Source organism: Rattus norvegicus, chromosome 17 (assembly GCF_021556685.1).
Source record: "Rattus norvegicus strain SHRSP/BbbUtx chromosome 17, alternate assembly SHRSP_T2T, whole genome shotgun sequence".
NCBI lineage: Eukaryota > Metazoa > Chordata > Mammalia > Rodentia > Muridae > Rattus > Rattus norvegicus.
The window spans coordinates 74,707,022-74,715,435 of NC_141550.1; the positions used below are offsets into that span (position 1 = coordinate 74,707,022).

Below are 8,414 nucleotides of genomic sequence, written 5' to 3' on the forward strand. Positions count from 1 at the left end.
AGGCATGAGGACTGTGAGTGCTATCCAAAAGTTCCCTTTAAGAGAATTTATGCCTCTCTTTGCCTCTCACCCTCACCGTCACCATTAACTCACTCTCTTCATTTTGTGGAGCAATCTTGAGAATCTAAGTCGGTTTCTACTCGCAAAATGTAGTCTTGATATAAACAAAGAAACACACACAGTTAACAAACGCTAGCTGATTCATACCAGTAAACATGATCCTGGAATTAACCCTGCTTGTTTGCGCGAGCCACGATCATCTTGCTTACTTTTGTCAGCGAATGATAGAGATATTTTGAGATCTCAGTGCTGTTTGGCTGACCGCGTTCCTACCAACCAACAGCTGTTTAAAATTTCCAATAAACTAGCAGCCCCTCCCCATACAGATTTTTCATATTTCTCTTGCATCAACATTACAACTAGAATGGATTTCCCCATGTCTTGTATTGAGAGATGACTTGAGTTCAGACTTCCAGACTGCTCCAGTGTCCACTGCTATGAGTGCATGGCACCTTAAGCCTCAAGCGGAGAGCATAAGGAGCCACAAAAACCCTACTAATAATCAGAGTCCGACCTATGACTGGAAACGTGGTCACACTATCGGTAATACCTCTGCTCAATGTTTCCTTGTCTAGGTCAATCCATGATGGTTAGAGGCAGGCAGCTCTGTTCAGGAGGACGGAGATAAGCACGGAGATACCCTCATTGGTGCTTTAGGATTCACATTAATGCTGGATGCCAGAGGTGCACATCTAATTCATCCTCTAATTGCTTTCTTTCTCCAGGCTTTAATTTCTCCATCTCCCAAATGAAAGCAGCAGCAGAGTGAGCACCATCATGACTTTCCAAGTAGTGACAATAAAAGCAGCAGCAGAGTACTCCGTGAGCCATCACTTCCTGGCGACTCTCCCATTTACTATACATGTATTCCAGGGTTAGAGAGATGGATCAGAGCTAAGATCTGTTGCTACTCTTCCAGGGATCCTTGCTTCAGGCCCCAGGCCCAGCATTGGGGAGTTCATGACTGCCTGAAAGTTCAATTCTAGGCCTCGTCCTATCTTCCTAAGCCCTATCTTCCTAACACACACACACACACACACACACACACACACACACACACAAGCACACTTACTATATATATATATATATTACAAACACACTGACTACACACACACACACACACACACACAAGCACACTTACTATATATATATATATGTATATATATATATAACACACTGACTACACACACACACACACAAGCACACTTACTATATATATATGTATATATATTACAAACATACTGACTATACACACACACAAGCACACTTACTATATATATATGTATATATATTACAAACATACTGACTACACACACAAGCACACTTACTATATATATATGTATATATATTACAAACATACTGACTACACACACACAAGCACACTTACTATATATATATTACAAATACACTGACTACACACACACACAAGCACACTTACTATATATATATGTATATATATATATTACAAACATACTGACTACACACACACACAAGCACACTTACTATATATATATTACAAATACACTGACTACACACACACACAAGCACACTTACTATATATTTATATATGTATATATATATATTACAAACATACTGACTACACACACACACAAGCACACTTACTATATATATATATTACAAATACACTGACTACACACACACACAAGCACACTTACTATATATATATGTATATATATATATTACAAACATACTGACTACACACACACACACAAGCACACTTACTATATATATATATTACAAACACACTGACTACACACACACACACCATAATGAAGTAATAAAAATATTAGAGTGAGCACCATATGTGTTTGGAATCCCAGGTCCAGATGTTGGTGAGATTTCCTACGCAAAGTCGAAGATAATAACTTGTCTAAAACAGATTTGACCTCATTGTCCATGACATTAAACCAAAATAAGGGAAGAACCTACATAAAGGGGTCACACCAAGATGTGTACCTGAATTGTCAGACGTGCACATAACTTTCTCCTCTGGGTAGAGAGGAAGATATAGTGGTAGATCCAGGACCTAGAGTATTAGGACAACACACATGCTCCAGGACTTGCTGATCTTCAGCCTTGTGTAAGATATCATATCCGTAGTCATGGGTGTGTTTTCTATGGACGTGATCGTGATGGTTAATCTTGGTGGTTTTGCACATCACCAAGGAAACAAACCTCTGGATGTGTCTGTGAGTGCTTCCCGAGAGCGGTGGCTGGGAAGACATAGCCTGAATGTGGGTGGCACGGTTTCATGAGCTATGATCCTAGACTGCATAAAACCAGTAGAGCAGACGTTATCACAATGCCTTCCTGAGTACGAGCAACCATGTGACCAGAAGCCCCGGTCTCTTTAGCCTCAAACCCTGAGCCAAAGTAAATCCTTCTGTGCTTAAATTGTTTTTCCCACGCATTTTGTCATAGCTGTGAGGAAAGTAACTATTAGACATGATAACTAGTGACAGTATTTCATCAGATTCCCAGAGACATAAAAGACTTCCACCAAGTTCCAACGCACCGATTCAGAGCGAATGCATCCTGTAGTACCACACAGTGAGTACCAGTGAGTCCCACACGGACCATCAGTCTCTTCTTCGTGTTGGCTGATCTTGATTGTCGACCGGACGACGTCTGGAATCAACAACTAAAACCCACGCTGCTGGGCATGCCTGTGAGAGGTTCTTGATTAGATATTTTGAGGTGAGAAGACCCACCCTAAATCTTGGTGAAGCCTTCCAGTGGCAGCCCACACGAGAGAACATGGAAGAAGGAAGCTTTTGTTTTGCTTCTTTGCACTTACCGTCACTGGCAAGTTCATCTGTCTTGTTGCTGTGGCATTCCTTGGCAGATGTTAGGACTTACTTCTCATGGATTCCAACATAGACTAAAGACAGGCACTTCTCTAGGACTCCAGTGCCAGATTGGGGCTGCTGGGAGGTCCAGTCCTATGAACTGAACAATGACCAAAGCCTTGACCTTTCCACCCAGAGACAAACATTGTTGAACTACTCAGGCCATAGCCTGTATGCCTATCTAATACATTGTGTGTGTGTGTGTGTGTGTGTGTGTGTGTGTGTGTGTGTGTGTGTGTGTGTGCAGTGTGTATGTGGTGTGTGTGTGTATGTGTGTGTGGTGTGTATGTGGTGTGTGTGTGTGTGGTGTGTATGTGGTGTGTGTGTGTGTGGTGTGTATGTGGTGTGTGTGTATGTGTGTGTGGTGTGTATGTGATGTGTGTGTGTGTGTGGTGTGTGTGTGTGCACGCGCACATGCGTGCGTGAATTCAGGCATTCTATCAGCTCTGATCCTCTAGAGATTCCTGACTCATACAGTGCTGACACAAGAGAGAGCCTGGAAGCATTTTTTTCAAGCTGTACTCTTCTTTCCTTTCAGAATGTTCCTGGTGTGGACGTTTTGATTCAATATAGTGGGAAGAAGAAACTAAAATCAGGGAAGAAGCAACCTGTTGGTAATTCAAGCTGAAAAGCACCAAGACGAGAATGTCTCACCTACTTTGCGTTCAGGTTACACACTTGCCCCTAACACCCGAGGGGGTGACTCCTAAGAATCCTTCAGGAGCTGTCATTATAAGAAATTAATCTTCAGTTATAATCAGAGCTAATAAAAGATCTTTAAAGAACTCTCTGTGGAATTCCAGGAGTGGCACTCCACAACTCACTCAAGTTTGTGGCACCATTCCATGTATCCTTCTGTCCTCACCCACACAAAAACACAAATAATTGGGCGCATGGCCTTCACGCCCTTCTAAGATCCACCAGAAGTTACTGAGTGCAGACTGGGACACGCCAAGCAGACAGCATGTGAAGTCACATCCTCACAGAAGGCAGCACGCACCTTTGACTCTCCTGCCCAACTTGCTTCTATAGTTTGTATGGGAGAACCTGTCTCAGTATCACAACTTGGACTAGGACTTCTCACTCCTAACTCTGGCCTTTCCTTTATAGGAGAGGCCCCTAAACTATAAAAAAGTGACACCCAGAACGTACTCCACAAATATTTGTGTGTGTATATGTGTAAATACATATATATTTATATACCTTGTATGTATATATATTCCCTATGTAATATACATATATATGACCTACATAAACATTAAATATTTATACACACACACGCGCGCACACATACATATACATATATCTCTTCTACCTCTCCATTGTTCAAGCTACTAAATGTTTCTTCCCAGCTTTACAATGAGACTACATAGCAATCCTCAGAAATATACTTTGAGTTCTGATCGTTTCCTGAGTTCATAATACGTGGCATGACCTTCTCAGGCTGGTCTCAGCAGCCACTTTTCAGGCACTTGTGAGTTTCATTTATGTTTGCTTGCTATTTTGTTTTGTTTTGTTTTGTTTTGTTTTGTTTTGTTTTGTTTTGTCTGGTCTTCATTCCAGTATCCATTGATTTGCACGCTATGCTCAGTGAACTACTTTTTATGTCATTGTGAAATGGTATTTGTGAGTCTGGAGATAGAGATGAGTGGGTAGAAAGTGTCCTGTCCTGCATTCATGGAGCCCTGAGTTTGATTTTCAGAGCACCAGAAATCTGAGTCAATGGAGTCTATAGTCTAGTACTATAGAGAGTTTGAGGCCAGTAGGAGCTATAGAAGACCCTTCCAAAGTAAAGTAAAATAAAATAAAATAACCCATGTTAAATGATTTTGCTGCCTCTTGGGTGTAAGTCTCTGGCACTTGCAAGTTAGCATGCACTAAGCTGTCATTGTTGGTATAGCGTGTGTGTGTGTATGTGTGTGTGTGTGTGTGTATGTGTGTGTGTGTGTGTGATATAGATATAGATAGATAGATGTAAAATCTTTATAAAGCTTAGAATATTTTCAGCCAAGTCCTTATAAAACTCCTATACATATGCAAGTCATTTGTAAAATGTATATACATGTGTGTAGCATATTACCCACATATATGTATATTATCCATTGTAAATAAACATATCTGTGCAAAAAGGGCCCATTCATAACAAACTACAGAAAGAGAAGTGCTTGAATGTGATGAGCCTAAAATCCTAACGATGACAGTTTGTTGGTGGGACAAAAGTATCTTCTGACTAAGGGCAACTATCACTGATATATTGTAAGGGGCGATTAAACACTTGTCATTAAGTTCAAATATCTGATTAGATAGTTTATGATTTAGCAACCTGCAAATCTGAATCTCAATTCAGCTATTTTCCAGTCTGGATTTAGTGGCTGTAGTAACCCAGATGGTGAAAATCTCTGGATATATCCCAAACTTTCTATTTTTAGTCACTTTTGTCAGACACCTAAATGTTTGCTGAAGTGTACTCCATCGGTTTCTCTCTTCCCAGACTTCCAACAGTGTCATTTACTAACCACAAGGCACGGTACTTTATATATTTAACAAATGCTCTCCAAACCTCTACAACTTGATTCATGCTTTCAGATCGTCAGTGGATTCTTTCCAAGTTTGAAGTATGTAAATCTCTATTAATGACTCACTGAAACCATTTTCCTCTGAGAATCTCAAGTAAGAAGAAAGGCACTTCCTCCCGAGAACCATTTTTAGAATGTTCTCCCCATAGCATGGGGCTCTTTCAAAAAGCTATTATTTCCCCCTGTTAAGCCACATTTACCAAAATGGATAGATCAGGAGCATGGGCCAGTGCTACATGGTGTGCTCCAACAGTGGCTTGGACACAGGCCAACAACTAGGAACTCCTATTATAAATATATATATAATATATATATTCCTTATATATGTGCATATATATGATACACTCATATATACATATACATAGACATATACATTCACGTACACATGCATATATACATATACATACATATGCATATACATATACATATATCTATGTATATATGATAAACTCACCTCTTCTTTATACTGTAATCACAGCAGAGAGCGGTTACCACAACGCTCATTGCTTCTGATCCAACCTACAATGTCAACCGTCCTACGTTCCTTTCCATTGCTGTGATAAGAACCAGGACCAAAGCAACTGAAAGAGGGTCTATTTCTTCTGTTACTTTACAGTTCGCCATCAGGATACCAAGGTAGGAACCCAAGCAGGGCGGAGATCTGGAGGCAGGAACTGAGGCAGGATCCTAGAGGCTTGCTGTTTATTGGCTTGCTCCACAGGCTCATTTTCAGCTACCTTTCTTACTATTTCCCAGGACAACCTGCCTAGCACTGCCCACAGTAGGCTGAACCCTCTCACATAAATCATTACTTAACAAAATGCGTAAACAACTGGCCTACAGGTCAGTCTGAGAGAGGTGAGTTCTAGGCTGAGGTTCCCACTTCTTATGTGACCCTAGTTTGTGTTGAGTTAACGGAAAGAGTTACTATCACATGAGCACTTCTCCATCTCTGTGTCTGTATCCTAAGCCCAAGTGTTAGATAATAATAGTCTTTCAGCCTCAAGACATCTTAAAGTCAAAACACTAACATTATTCATGTGCTTAAAAATATATTCAAATGCACCCCCCCGTGTGTGTGTGTGTGTGTGTGTTGGTCTTTCTGTCTGTCTCTGTCTGTCTGTCTCTGTCCTTCTGTCTGTCTGTCTGTCTGTCTGTCTCCCTCTCCCTTTCCCTCTCCCTCTCCCTTTCCCTCTCCCTCTCCCTCTTCCTGTCTCTCTACCTATCTCTCTCTCTACCTATCTCTCTCTCATTATATTTCCTTTTTGACTCTTTTTGAGTAATAAAGGCCCTGTCCTGTGTTCCCCTTGTTCAGTTTGGTGGCACTACGGAAGGTTTTCTTGCAAGTTTTCTTGATAATTTCATTGCAAGAAGCAAAACTCAGAGCGACAGATCTTCAGAGAACAGCTAGTAAAACTTGGGGAAGTAGTTCGGTCTCATTTCCAAAAGGTCAGCATTAAAAAAAAAAAAATTGTTCCAAAGAAGTGGTAGCCGTGCGGGGTGAACACCTTCTGTTATACCCACTCAACTGTGATCAATGTGAGCTCGAAGGCCTCTTGAACTGATGAATAGTTAAAGAGGATTCTACAAGGCGCGGCTCAGAGGTCTTTGGAGTTAACAGCTGTACTCTAATTGAACTCAGGGACTGCAACAAGAATATTTAAGCCAATTATCTCTATTTGCCCATAAAATTATATTTTTTAAGAAAAGTATATGAATGATATTTATGAATTTGTGATGATAATTCACATGATATTCTTTCCGTTAATCCGAAACTCATTTGAAACATCTCAGGATCTGCACTACAAAGAACCATTCAGCCAGACACAAATGCCAACCAACCAACCATGAAAGTTTGAGGTCCAGGTCTGAGGATCAGAGGACATAACCAGAAGTCCCTGTTGTTCCCCATTTCCCATTTTCATGCTTTGTAATAAAAGCCAAGTCCCCTTTAAGCCATTGGCTTATTAGATGATGTGGTACCCACTGCACTCACCCACATTCTTCACTGCTTACTTCTCTTTCTATTGACAAATCATCCTTGTGCTTCTTGTTGCTCTGGGCCAGTCATTCAGCGGCTTTTTGATCTGTGACTACAAATACCTTATACCCATAAGTGACATAACAAAATGTGGTACATATATTTATAACATACAGTTTAGCTGACAGCCGAGACTACAGAGCCTCGATAAATTGTTAATCATCCGTGTCATCAATGATCCCTTACTCATGATGACTTGAAACTAGTTACGGGAAAATAAGAATGAGAGCCTGATGTTTTAGAGTTTTATTTAAGATGGAGAATGGAAAACTTTGCTTTGAGTAGAGACCTGTTCAGCCAGTTAAGCTTTCCATATCTCCCTTAGCATACAGGATAGGGTGTGCTGACCACATCTCATTTAATATGCCTTCTGTTCTTGCCATTAGCGAATGAGTTAAGTGTTAAAACCTTAAAGGGTGGGAGGATATCCCAATGAGTAAAAGTGTCTGCCACATGAATGTGAGTATTTACATTTGGAAAAGATAGACACAGTATGCAATTGTAATATTCAGCATTGGGGAAGGAATGGGTGTAGAGACAGGGAGATCCCTGGAGTTCATTGGTCAGTCAGGCTAGACAAATGGATGAACTCGGGGTTCAGTGAGAGACCCTGCTTTTAAAAAAAGAATGAAGTTGAGGGCAATTGAGGAAAGACATCTGATGACAACTTCTGGCCCCTACAAAATGTATACACATGTACGGGCAAAACTGAGTATATGCACACACACCACCACCACCACCATCACCACCATCACCACCATCACCACCACCACCACCACCACCACCACGCACCACCACCACCACCACCACCATAAAATGGGTCAGAAATTCCATTTCCTCATACTCAAAAGTAAACTTCAAAAATTC

At 40.8% G+C, this 8,414-nt stretch overlaps 1 long non-coding RNA gene across 1 annotated transcript; it reads right to left on the reverse strand.

The window, feature by feature from the left end:
• Window positions 1-2,596: 2,596 nt before the first annotated feature.
• On the reverse strand, window positions 2,597-7,691 carry LOC148000276 (uncharacterized). The gene is made up of 3 exons (XR_015642038.1): window positions 7,503-7,691; window positions 2,879-3,030; window positions 2,597-2,747 (listed from the first exon to the last, which is right to left on the reverse strand). It is a non-coding gene; the product is annotated as an uncharacterized LOC148000276 (long non-coding RNA).
• Between the last annotated feature and the right edge of the window lie 723 nt (window positions 7,692-8,414).